Consider the following 11,978-nt stretch of genomic DNA (forward strand, 5'->3'; position numbering starts at 1 on the left):
TGAAATAAAAAAACAATTAACTGAAAAAAGAAAAATTTTGACGTCGAACTCCAACAGGACCCCACTACTAATTATGGCAGAAGAGGCAGGCCTACAACAGCAGTCATCCGGATAGTCCGCCAATTTCCATCACACAGAAATTGTTGCGGACTTTGTCTACTAAGTTTTGGGATGAGGTAAATTTTTATTTCAAATTCCGCTTTTAGTTATTTCGTTTATATTTAACTTACATTTCTACAGGAAAGTCAGGCACGAAGTTCTAGTAAAGCGATTCACGAAATGGAACGCGTGAATATTGATAGGCTTACCGTTCCCCACGTGGATTCCATTTTGAAGTCAATTGCAGAAAAGGGAAAGTTAATGGGTAATTACATTTTTAAAAATTATTATTACTATCAGTATGATTAAGTTCGCTCATTTTTACGTTATTTGCCAATTATCCAAAATTGTCTGTTTATCCGCTCGGTCGAAAATTTCTCAAGGATATCCGGTCATCGGATATTTAACCTGTATATGGAAGCACTGCGTTCCGATCACTGATTACTTTTCATTAAGAAGATCGTTCCTAGTATTTCTTAATTTCTTACCTTAGAATTTATTTTTTTAGAATTTGAAAGAGAAAAATTTGCTAATTCATCCAACGCAGCATCCAGTAAACAAAGGGGAAAAAAAAGAAAATTAGAAGACCACTTCCACCAAATACTCCCAAATATATCATCAGCTAAAATCACAATCAGTGTCAATAGTTCTGGAAACGTTGAAGTGTACTATATCAAAAAGCTTCAAACAGTTAAAAGAACACATATCTGCAAAACACCGTACACTGAGACCTCATTCAAAAAAATAGATTTTCCTTTACCGGAAAACCTGGTTACTGATGACAATTTGAAAAAACTCAATGTATTTTATTCCGACGGTAATTTGGAAATCATTCTGAACACCAAGAAAACGTTGGTTAATGGCAAATTAATTCCAATAACCATTACTGATGAATGAATTTTGATTTGTCCAATTTTTTAAAAATAATCTTTGAAATTCAATGTGAAATAAACAATTTTTTCAACTATATATTTTTATATAAAAAATTGGTTGAAATTTATAATAGATATAAATAAATTATATATAAATTAGATATAGATATTTTGGACTGAACTTTAAAACGTATTAGTGGTTAATGCTTGGTTAATAACACTTATTGTACCTTCTTTTGAAAAACAATCTTTAAAGAGTAAACCAGATTACATCAAAATCCACGTCTTGTTAGCAGACGAGAAAGCAGCTAACAAGTAGAAATCTTTTGAGCTCTTTCAATGGCCAGCTACTCTTCTTCTTGTAAACATTGTTTTTATCAGTTTTCTTTACCTGTTTAATCAATGTCAGAATAAAGAACATATTCTGGTACATGGAAAAACTGAAGTAAGTATACCTTGTATATTACGGCACCGAACAAGTCAACGGTATATTAGTCATCGGTATATTTGTATATTACGGCACCGGCGTCGAACAAAGTAGCGCTACTAATAACACATTATTTTATATTTATAAAGTCGCAGAAGAGAAGTAGCACAGGAGCTATATAGCCACCTGTTCAAAATAAATTTTTAAATGTATAAAATACATTGTCAATAAAAGATATTGCCGCCCGAGGAGAATTTTCCCATAGCTAAACGTGATTGCAATACGTTTTTTCATAGAACCGCTTGATTGAGACGCATACAACGGAATAATGCATCTTTTTTGCATTTTAGAATACCTTGTTTGTGTTTTTTATTCAATACGGGATGAATTTTTGGAAATGCGAATAAAATGCTTTTAAGAGTGTTTAATGTACTACTTATTAATTTAACATGTACTAAAATTGGATGCTGGTATGATTGGCGAAGATATATGATCGAACTAGGCCCCGACGAAATAATCCCATTTTTAAAATAATTTTTATAACAAAACAATTAGTGTTCCTTCACTACCCACCCTCAAAATTGATTTCGTGAAGAATTCCACTTCTGAGAGCCCTGCACTACTGCCGGGTCTACGGAATTGCTACTCAAGCTCGCGTCGTTCTTCCGCGTCTTAATATCAACGCTAGCGAAATATGTCAACCTGTACATACTTTCAGTACTTTATATATGAAATGTAATTTTTTTTATCGTTTTACTATTATAGATTCAAATTCCACGCGAGAAGAAAAGAAAATAATCAGTTTTCGTCAAAGGATGACAATGAGTAAGGACGCTAAGAAATTGAAAGTTTTTTTGAAAACAAAACAGTCGTTTGAAGGAGGTAAGATTTTTCATTGAATATTTGTAAAATTAAACTATAAATTATTATTTATTTGCAGAAAGTGAAATCTCTGAAGATGAAGAACGTGGAGATGAAGGAAAAACTGAAAAATGTTACACGTGTACAGAAAAAGAAAGTGATGTTATGCCAACTCCGGCCGACGGCAATAACTCCCAACAAGAGGCACAAGAGGCAGAAACAGTTTTAGACACGGTAGAAGAATTGGAAGAAAGACTTGAAGAAAATTAGAAGAAAAAAGTTGGATTCTATGCGAAAAAGGTAAGTTTAATTCCGTATTCATAAGTTATGTATGATACGCATTTTACATATTATGATATTTTTAGGGAAGCTTTCCCATAGAGGAGAGTGTTAAGAGGTACATTTAAGATAAATACCCCCATCCCGAACAAGCAATCTACAAGCTTTTGGAGGAACTGTACTCATACGGAGGCACACAAAATAACCGAGAAGGGAGCGACAAAGGGGACTAGTTTGAAGATTGCCATGGATCCAAAGGAACTGCAGGAGATCAGAGGTAATCTAGAATAGTTCGTAATTCTATAAGATTTAATTTCAATTATTTTTTATATTAGAGACAATGAAGAAAATTTATCCCACAATGAAGTGTGGTAAAGAAAAACTTTCAACAGTTGTGGAGGTCAACATAACGAATAAGTTGAATAAATCACTGTCTCCCCATAACATCGAATGGCTCCAAGATTACCAAAATCTCGTTAAAGACCTACAAAAGGCAATTGATGAACAATAATTTGGTCACCGGAAATGTAATTTGAAATAAATACAATTCAGAAATCTGAAATTAAATTATCATTTACTTGTTTTTTATATTTATACAGATACTAAATATAACTGTACAACAAAATTTAAGTTAACACTTAACAGTATCCGAATATACCGAAAAAAATGCTCCGATACAAGATAGTATCTGAAAAAAACAGCAATATACGATATATGTATACGACATTCCGAATTTTTATGGTGGGCTAAAGATAAGATAAGATATAAGTTAATTTTTAGCCCCCAAAAAAGAAAAGAGAACATTTGAGTCGATAAATTTTTGAATTTCTGCATTGTATTGCACGACAAGCCTAACGCTTGTACAGGAACTCAGCAACAGGGACATAACAAAACAAAAACTGCTGCTGTATATAGATTATACACTATAAAACGAATAGCAATAATAGCAAAATTGCCTGTAAGAGAAAGAAATGGTAAAGTCAGGGGTAAGGCACAACAAAAAAGTTGAAAATACTATTACTGAATTTCTTGGGATGAATTTGCAAACACTAGATCACAGATCACACGCAATGTGACGAAAAATAAAGTAAAATTACGCTATCTGCTATCAGAAGATTAAAATCTCAGAGAGTACAGAGACTCAGAGTATCAGACGAAAAAAAGCACGACTAATTCGCAGTGATGGCGATTATCGATGTATCACATCGGGTGTTTCCTAAAAACCCGATGTGATACGATACTGATGCCAAAAGCAAAAACCGATGTCGATGCGATATGATATAAAACACCATCTGTTGGTGAAAATAAGAACTTCGTGGTTATTTTAGCTGCTGATTTGAACAAGGCCTAAATAAATGAATGAATTAGCTAATAAAGGTTTGCCGCATAATCTCTCACTCTTAATCACAGTATCGTGTCCTTTTGTCTCGTGTCGTCTTGTTTGTTCTATTCACCTATACCGGCTACCTGCAAGATTTAGGAAGAATGAGGGCAAATAGAAGTTTGTTATGGAATTATTTTGTACAGGATCCACAATATTCTGTGAATCACAAGGCTGTGTGTAATATTTGTCACGGCTCAGTTTGACTAGTGGAAACACCAACAATTTGAAACATCATCTCCAAACCAAACATTCGAGTCCAGACAACAATATTTTTCAACAATATTTGAATGAAGAAGCTGAGAAACGGGAACGTAGTGCACAAAATTCTGCTGCAAGTGCGGAAGCAAGTACAAGTAATTTTTAATATAACTATAAAATAAAATTACAGGACTATAGATAATTTGATTTGACAGGTGGAACAGCACCTGTCAGAAGACGAAGGCGTTCAGAATCTGAGGTTGTTCCTCATCCTCGAGATGGAGCATATATGCAAACTTTTTTTTCCAAGCTAGTCAAGTTTATTGCTACTGATATGCAGCCTATAAAAGTTGTGGAGAACGAAGGTACACGGTTTAAAAATTATAAAATAGAAAAAGATGAGCTAAGTGTCAAACTTTCGAACTTCAGTTTTTGTGATGCTAAGTCTGACACGTTATCCACTAGACCAATGTGAAATGATTTTTATTGTAGAATTCCGTATATAAATATTCTTAATGAATGTCTTTTGGTTTTACAGGGTTTAAGGAACTCATAACATTTCTAGACCCCAAAATTGAACTGCCGTGCCGGTCGACTATTACCAATAATCTGATTCCGTCAGAGTACAGAAAACAAAAAGATAAAGTAAAGGCGGAACTAGAAAAACCTGAATTTGTTGCGTTGACAAGTGATTGTTGGTCGTCCCGTAACCTCTTACCTTTCCCCAGATAGCACAGTGCAGTCCCATATACGTCCCAAACACGTCACTTTGAGACGTCTGAGATGTACTTGGCACATAGCAGATTCCCAAGTTTACATTCCTAGGACGTCTTTTACGTATGGCCAATGTCCGCTTCGCCGAGATCTCATAGCGGTCTTTATCCCGTCCCATTGGATGGACTTTAGACGTGCTTGGGACGGAAAAAGGATCTCAAGAAGTCATTAACAATAAATATTTTTCTGGACTCTGAATTTCGTTCCTTTTTTCTTTACTCTTCTTTCCTCATGAATGTTTGCTGTGCCGACATTTTTTCACGAACGCTGATCCGGATATCCGGACATCAAGTTTATTTGTCAGAGTTTGCAAAGAGTTACCGGAACACACTACATAAATCGACTTCATATTAACAGCATAGTTGATGAAATAAGGAACCTAAACCGGGGATCGAACCCGGATCGTCGTGGTGGGAAGCCAATACTATACAGATGAGCCACGAATTCATGTCTACATTCTGTTTAGATAAAGCTAATAATAAGATTTTAGAATCAAACATTGCCGCGAAAAAACAAAGACAGTTTCTCCTAAATTTTCTAAGTGTGGAGAAGGAGCCAAAAAATAAAAACGGGACGCATCAGAGACTTCTACGAGAGGGAGTAAAAAATGACGCATCCGACAAGATGAAAATGAGTAACGTGTTCAAATAAGGGCTTGCAATTTGACATCTTAGATATTCCCCTGTGCCCACCGCACCATCCGCACGGCTTTGGTCCCGCCTTGGAACAAGAATTCCTATCTGGGGATCATGACTGTAACAGTGCACTATATTAAAAATGCTGAGATGATCTCTCGGGTGCTGAGTACCTTTTCAGTTCCCGAATCGCACACAGCTGACAATTTAGCCCTCAGACTAGAAGATGTTGCAAAAGAGTGGGGCATTGCAGATAAAGTTTTTTGCGTGGTGACCGACAATGGAGCCAACATAGTAAAGGCCGTTAACATACTTGCTGCGAAGTACCAAGAACAACGTACGTCCTTTAAATGAAATTTTACTTTCTAAGACTAATTCATATTTTATAATTAAGGTCTATGGCAATGGGTTCCCTGTGTAGTCCATACGTTGCAATTAGCCATCAAAGATGCCCTGTCTGGAAGTCTTTTTTATTATACACTTAAGCAGTGTCGCGATGTGATTACTTTTTTTCACACGAGCCATCTTGCTGTTTGTACCTTGAATAAGCACTGTTTGGCTTCCGGGGGAATTCATGGTCGGCAATTGCAACAGGAGGTGGTAACCCGATGGAACACCCAATTCCTTATGGTCACCAGCATGTTGGACTTGAAAGACCAGACGGTGAACTCCTTAAACCCAATCTGATGTTCACTGAAGAGCAGTGGGATTTGATGAAGGATTTCGTTAAGATATGTGTCTCCCTGTGAGCAAATTTCGAGAGAACTTTCGTCTCAAAAATACCCATCAATTTCCAGAGTAATATAAAAATTTAAAAATAAGTTAGACTTGTAAAATTAATGCTTATGTTTTTTTTCAAGGTTCTTCCACTACTGAAACTCGCGACTGGTTTTCTTAGCAAGAATCAAGAGGAGGGAACTGAAAATGGCCCAAAATTCAAAGCTTCGGCAATTTTAAAGCGTCGTTTGTAACGAAGTTTAAGAACCCGATTCCATAATATGGAAGAAGAAGATCCCGATAGGAGAGCTCCAAAATTTTTTTCTGTTGCTACTTTCTTGGATCCCAGGTACATGATTAACAACATAGAGCAAAAACATAAATTCACTGATATATTTTTGTTTGTTTTCTTAGATTTAAGAGCATGTATCACTCTGATGCTTCACGGGTGGAGAGGAAAGCCATCATTCTTCTCTCTGGGGCGACTCATGAGGAAGAGGTACGCCAAAGAGAACCCTCTAGCAGCCTTGATTCATTGTGGGGTGAACACGATGTAAGAGTCAACGAACTAAATGCCAACGCAAGGCAACCAACGACCAACGGGAGGGCTCATGGTCTCAATCTTGTTCGTGAGTACAAACAAATGGCCTATGTAGACCGAAAAGACGATCCTTTGCAGTGGTGGCATTCCAAAGCTGACCACAGCATCTTCAAAAACTTTTCCCCAATCATTAAATTTTTTTTTTGTATTCCCGCTACTTCGGTTCCTTCAGAGGCAGCTTTTTCAGCGGCTGGAGAATTAATTTCTCCGAAGAGATCGAAATTGTCCCCTGAAATGGCAAAAATGCTGTTGTTTCTTCATAAACCATGAATCAATGATGTTCATAGATACTTAGTGTCTCTTTATTTTAAATTAGTTAACGAGATGGTATCCGAGTGGATAACGCGTTTAATAGCTGATTAAAGCATCATGAATGCATGGGTTCAAGCCTTAGAAGGGGCAATTTTCATATATTATTTCAAAATATCGTATCGATATCGAAAACCGATATATTTCGGGCGATATATTCTGTTTCACGATGTGGCGCCAATATATCGGTACTCGCCATCTTCGCTGAAAGCATGTCTGAAAGTCTGCAACTTCCTGATGAGTCATCTGTCAGCTCTCGGTCTTCTGAAAGTCTGAACAGCCTTGGCCTTAAAATTTTCTAATTATTCATCCCTCAAAGTAAATCATTTTTCTACCGCTAGATGGGATCTTAAGTATCTTATCTTTTAGGGAAAAAGTTACCATTATTTTCATACCCTAAAGTTAAAAATACTTTATTGTAACTGAATTTGACACAAGATACAAGATACCAAAAAGATACCAAAAATATCTTATCTTAACTTATCTTTTACGAAAGATAGGAGACACTGGTATTGAATCACAAATAAAAGTAAAGATGGTGTTTTTTTTACATAATTTGGGGAGACTGGAGTAAGCCGGAACGGTTTTCGTTACTCCCATATCTCCCAATTTAATTACCATATTTTATTTTTTTTTTTTACATTTTTATGTATTGAACATGTAAAGGTACCCCCCATAATTTTTATTTAATTTTATAGTAAACCGTTTACCCGTAGGAGACGACTAAAGTTTTTAAAAATTTGTGGGAGGTGCCTATTTTGAGGGGTAAGTGAGGACATTAGGGCGGGTGGGGTGGGACGTTTGCTTTATAAGCCTTAAAATTTGTTAACAAATTTAAAAAAAAATTGAAATCGTGTTTCCCTATATCGATTCTACATGTTGTTTTTTTTACAAACAAAATTTTGAATATTTTTATAGCCTACTGCTCTTACAGTAAATTATTCCCCCCCAAAAAGATGTCCAGTATTACCCGCAGCAAAGACATTTTTCTTTGCCTTTAGGGTCTGTTGGGGTGACCACCCCCTCTCGATAGGTGTAGGCTGCTGACGTCATGAGGGAGACCACCCCAACAGACCCTAAAGGCAAAGAGGGGGAAATGTTGTTTTCGCGAGCGCTAGGTGGCTTATAGGATGAAGCCCGGCATGGCCGAAAAACAAAGAAATTTTTATGAATTTTTTCCAAAATTTCAATCGTTAATAGCTCGGCTTCTGAGCCAAGCATCGAAAAAACATGAAAATGTTTTGAAGAATGTATCTTATAATTTTGAAATAATTAGAATATTTTTAGGTGCAACAGTTGACGAGAAAACTGCTGCACAAAAACCGAAAAAAAGTCTCAATTTTTGCTACCCCCTCTCAGTTTTTTTTTATATCTCCCAAACTACAAAAGCTAGGCGATTGCGGTTTTCACCAATCGACTAAGCGAAAAATTTTGCACAAAACCCATCTACTTCTTAATTTTTAGAACCCCCAGCGACGATTTCCGCTAAATCAAAAACCCCCCAAATGGTCTCTTTGAGTGGCGAATCGCTTGTTAAAGCTGCCAGATGCCAGTCGCCAGGGACGGCCAATCATAGACGACGAGTCTATGATTGGCACGAATGAGAAATCCAGGGTGACCAATGGAAATTCATCAATGATTTTCAAAACGATTATGGTCCAGCAATTAAATTAATTGAATTTGATTATTAATTTCATCTCGCTGTTGATTAGTGTTGAAGCGTTGATGGTCTTCAAACAATCCAGCGTAATGCTGAGATTGGTCCGGCTGTACAGGCAACCGACGGCCTTGGCGAGTTTCAATCCGCCGGCGATTGTCTGCTCCTTCTCGCCGACAGCCCATGGAGCAGTGGCCGAACCGCTTTGCATAATAGCTTGACTGAATAGGTTCCTACTATTTGGCGACAGCAGATGCATGGAGGCACTCGCCGCTCCAACCGACTGACCGAACAACATGAAATTGTTCGGATTAACTCCGAAGAAAGCAATGTTGGAATGAATCCACTTGAGCGCCATCACCTGATCCAGCATGCCCATGTTGCCCGGTGTGCCCGGCTGGTCCAAGTTCAGAAATCCTATCGAACCCAACCGGTACTGAAGCGCCACGTAGATGATGTTCTCCTCGGAGACGAGAATCTTTGGGTCGTAAACGTCAAGCGTTGACGATCCGCCGACAAAACCTCCACCAAATATCCAGACCATAACAGCGGTGTTCTAGGGCCTCGACCGGAGCACCGTCACGCTAAGGTAGAGGCAGTCCTCGCTTCGTTCCGTATTGGCGTTCCACATAGTAGAGTGAAGTTGCCGTAGAAGTCGTATATCGTTTGCCAACATGAGTTGGACTTGCTTCGAGTGTCCAGGATACCGTCCCACGGGTCCATCGGCAGCGGATGACGCGGAAGCGAAGTTCGCCCAACGGCGGCTTGCCGAACGGAATACTGTTCCAGACATCCACCTGCTTACCAGTGGCTGCAGTGGCTGTCAAGCCTCGAACCCGACCCGATAACGTGGTGACTATCAGCGAAGGATCTTGAGCCGACGAGTCTGTTCCACTTGTCTGGTTTTTTGGAACACTAATAGCAGGACTTTATGAGGATGGCTGAGGAGCAGATGAAGCGAGATGAAGGTTCGGCATCATAAGTATGTCCTGGAGCATATGGCGGAACAGTGACTGGGACATAAATTTGTTGGGATTCGGACTGTGCGGCAGGAGCGTAAAATGATCCGGCTTGATCCGGGATGTACGCGTGAGATCCAACGGCAGGTTCTGGTTAAGCCCAGCAACTGATAAAGACAGTCAACGCCAACGGCAGCAAACAAGCGGGAAGCTTAAGTGAGCGAATGAAAAAATAAATCAATTTTAGTAACTTTTAAAATTCAAAAGTAAAAAAATAGGAAGAACAGATTTTCAGTTATGAGAATTCAAATTTCTTACCTTTGCCATTGCTGCGTCGGACGAATTAACAGTTATTATTTGAAAAAAGCAGAAATGCCAATTGTCGATGCGTCAATACTGATTCGGTAAATGGTTGGCACACATGCAAGCAAAAGCTACGAAAGTGACAAAAGTCTTCCACGACACGTTTGTTCTTTTTTATCCCTAACTGTTATGGTGCGCAACTGTATTTGGTTGAAACTAAATAGTAAAATTTAAAAAATGAAAAACTCGATGAAAAATAGATGTCTGCAGATCAGAATGGAAGAAGGTAAGAATCAGCAACTGGTGACTGGTAAGGCACCTGGATACAGACACAGTGATCGATCGGTGCGTTAGCGTTTTATACATACCACTATAATGGGTGGGTAACGGGCTGGTGTCAGAATTCTTCATGCAGTATATAAGCACGATATAATAGGAAAGGTACACTCTCGGCTATCCCCAAGACCGGTGAGTGTTAGTAAAGGGTCCCAAGATTCCCCGCCAGGTTCGCTAAGTTAGTGGGCCCCTCGCCTCTCGGGGGTAAAGCAAAAATAAGGGTTTTTCTTTCTTAATCATATAAAATTATTAATCAATGAGGCAAGAAATTGATTTCATTTAAGCTTTATTTCATTCTCTATCGTTTAATACCTAATTCATGTAGATTAGACAATTTTTCATATGTTTAATTTGTGATTGAAATTCGCATTTTTTGAAATTTGCGCACAAAAAAATCAAATAAAATGTATTTTTTATTACTTATTTTTGTTTATTCTATTTTAATGAATTTTGAAATTCATTTTTAATATTTTAAAATTCATATTTAATATTTTAAAATTATAAAAATACTCCTGGACACTGGTCCATCTTCCGGCCACTCGAACAGATTGTTATCCGGTCTATTGGGGAGTCGTCCATAGACAAGCTGAAACGGCGAATGCTTCGTAGTTGACTGCTTAGCAGAGTTAATGGCGGACACAGCATCCGACAGCCGCTCGTCCCAATCTCGATGGTCAGGCGAAATAAATCCAGCGATGGCTCTTGCGGCTGTGCGGTTCAGCCTCTCCACCAATCCGTTCGTCTGGGGATGCTCCGCAGTGGCGATGACGTGTCGAATCTTCCATTTGCCCAGCTCCGTGGCTAGCTCACAGCTAGTGAATGCCATCCAGGGTCAGAAATAGTTCGGCTTGGCACTCCATGTCGATTGATTATCTCCTTAAGCAGCTTTATCACGTGACACGTGACGGTACTTGGCAAAGCAACCGCCGCATTTGGTGAGATAATCGATCGCGAACAGAATATGACGATTCCCAGATGGAGTTTCCAGCAACGGGCCTTGATGATCGATTCCGATGGTGTCGAATGGTCTAGTAGGTGGAGGGATGGGATTCAGAAAACCAACAGGGGCTCCAGGAGAAACATTATGAAATTGAAAATGGATGCATGATAACACATATGCGCGCACACTCGACTCCATCCGTGGCCACCAATAATTTTCTACTACTCGAGCCAAAGTTTTTCTATCCCAAAATGATTGGACTGCGGCTCGTCATGACATTTACTTATTAAATCTCTACGTAAAATTGAAGGGACCATCAAAAGCAATTTCCTATCCGGATTACTTTTACTCTTTTTATAGACAACCCCTTTTCTTAAAGCAAAATCAGGGTCTTTTTTGTTAGTTAGGATTCGGTTAGTAATTGGACGTAATTCTTGGCCCACTTGCTGCAAAAATGCAAGTTCTTTGGCTGTGTAACCATCAGATTTTAATACACAGCTCACGCGATGTTCTGTCAAGGATTTCCGGCATCCCTCTTTTCCGCCAAGATTCCTCGAGAGAGCATCTGCGACCACATTGTTTTTACCTTCTACTCTACATGGGGTGTCGGTAATCTGCATGACGCAT

At 38.5% G+C, this 11,978-nt stretch overlaps 1 pseudogene; it reads right to left on the reverse strand.

Moving 5' to 3' along the window:
* Window positions 1-8,826: 8,826 nt before the first annotated feature.
* Window positions 8,827-11,237, reverse strand: LOC124342116 (annotated as a pseudogene).
* Between the last annotated feature and the right edge of the window lie 741 nt (window positions 11,238-11,978).

The sequence above is a fragment of the Daphnia pulicaria genome, chromosome 6 (genome assembly GCF_021234035.1).
Source record: "Daphnia pulicaria isolate SC F1-1A chromosome 6, SC_F0-13Bv2, whole genome shotgun sequence".
Taxonomy (NCBI): domain Eukaryota; kingdom Metazoa; phylum Arthropoda; class Branchiopoda; order Diplostraca; family Daphniidae; genus Daphnia; species Daphnia pulicaria.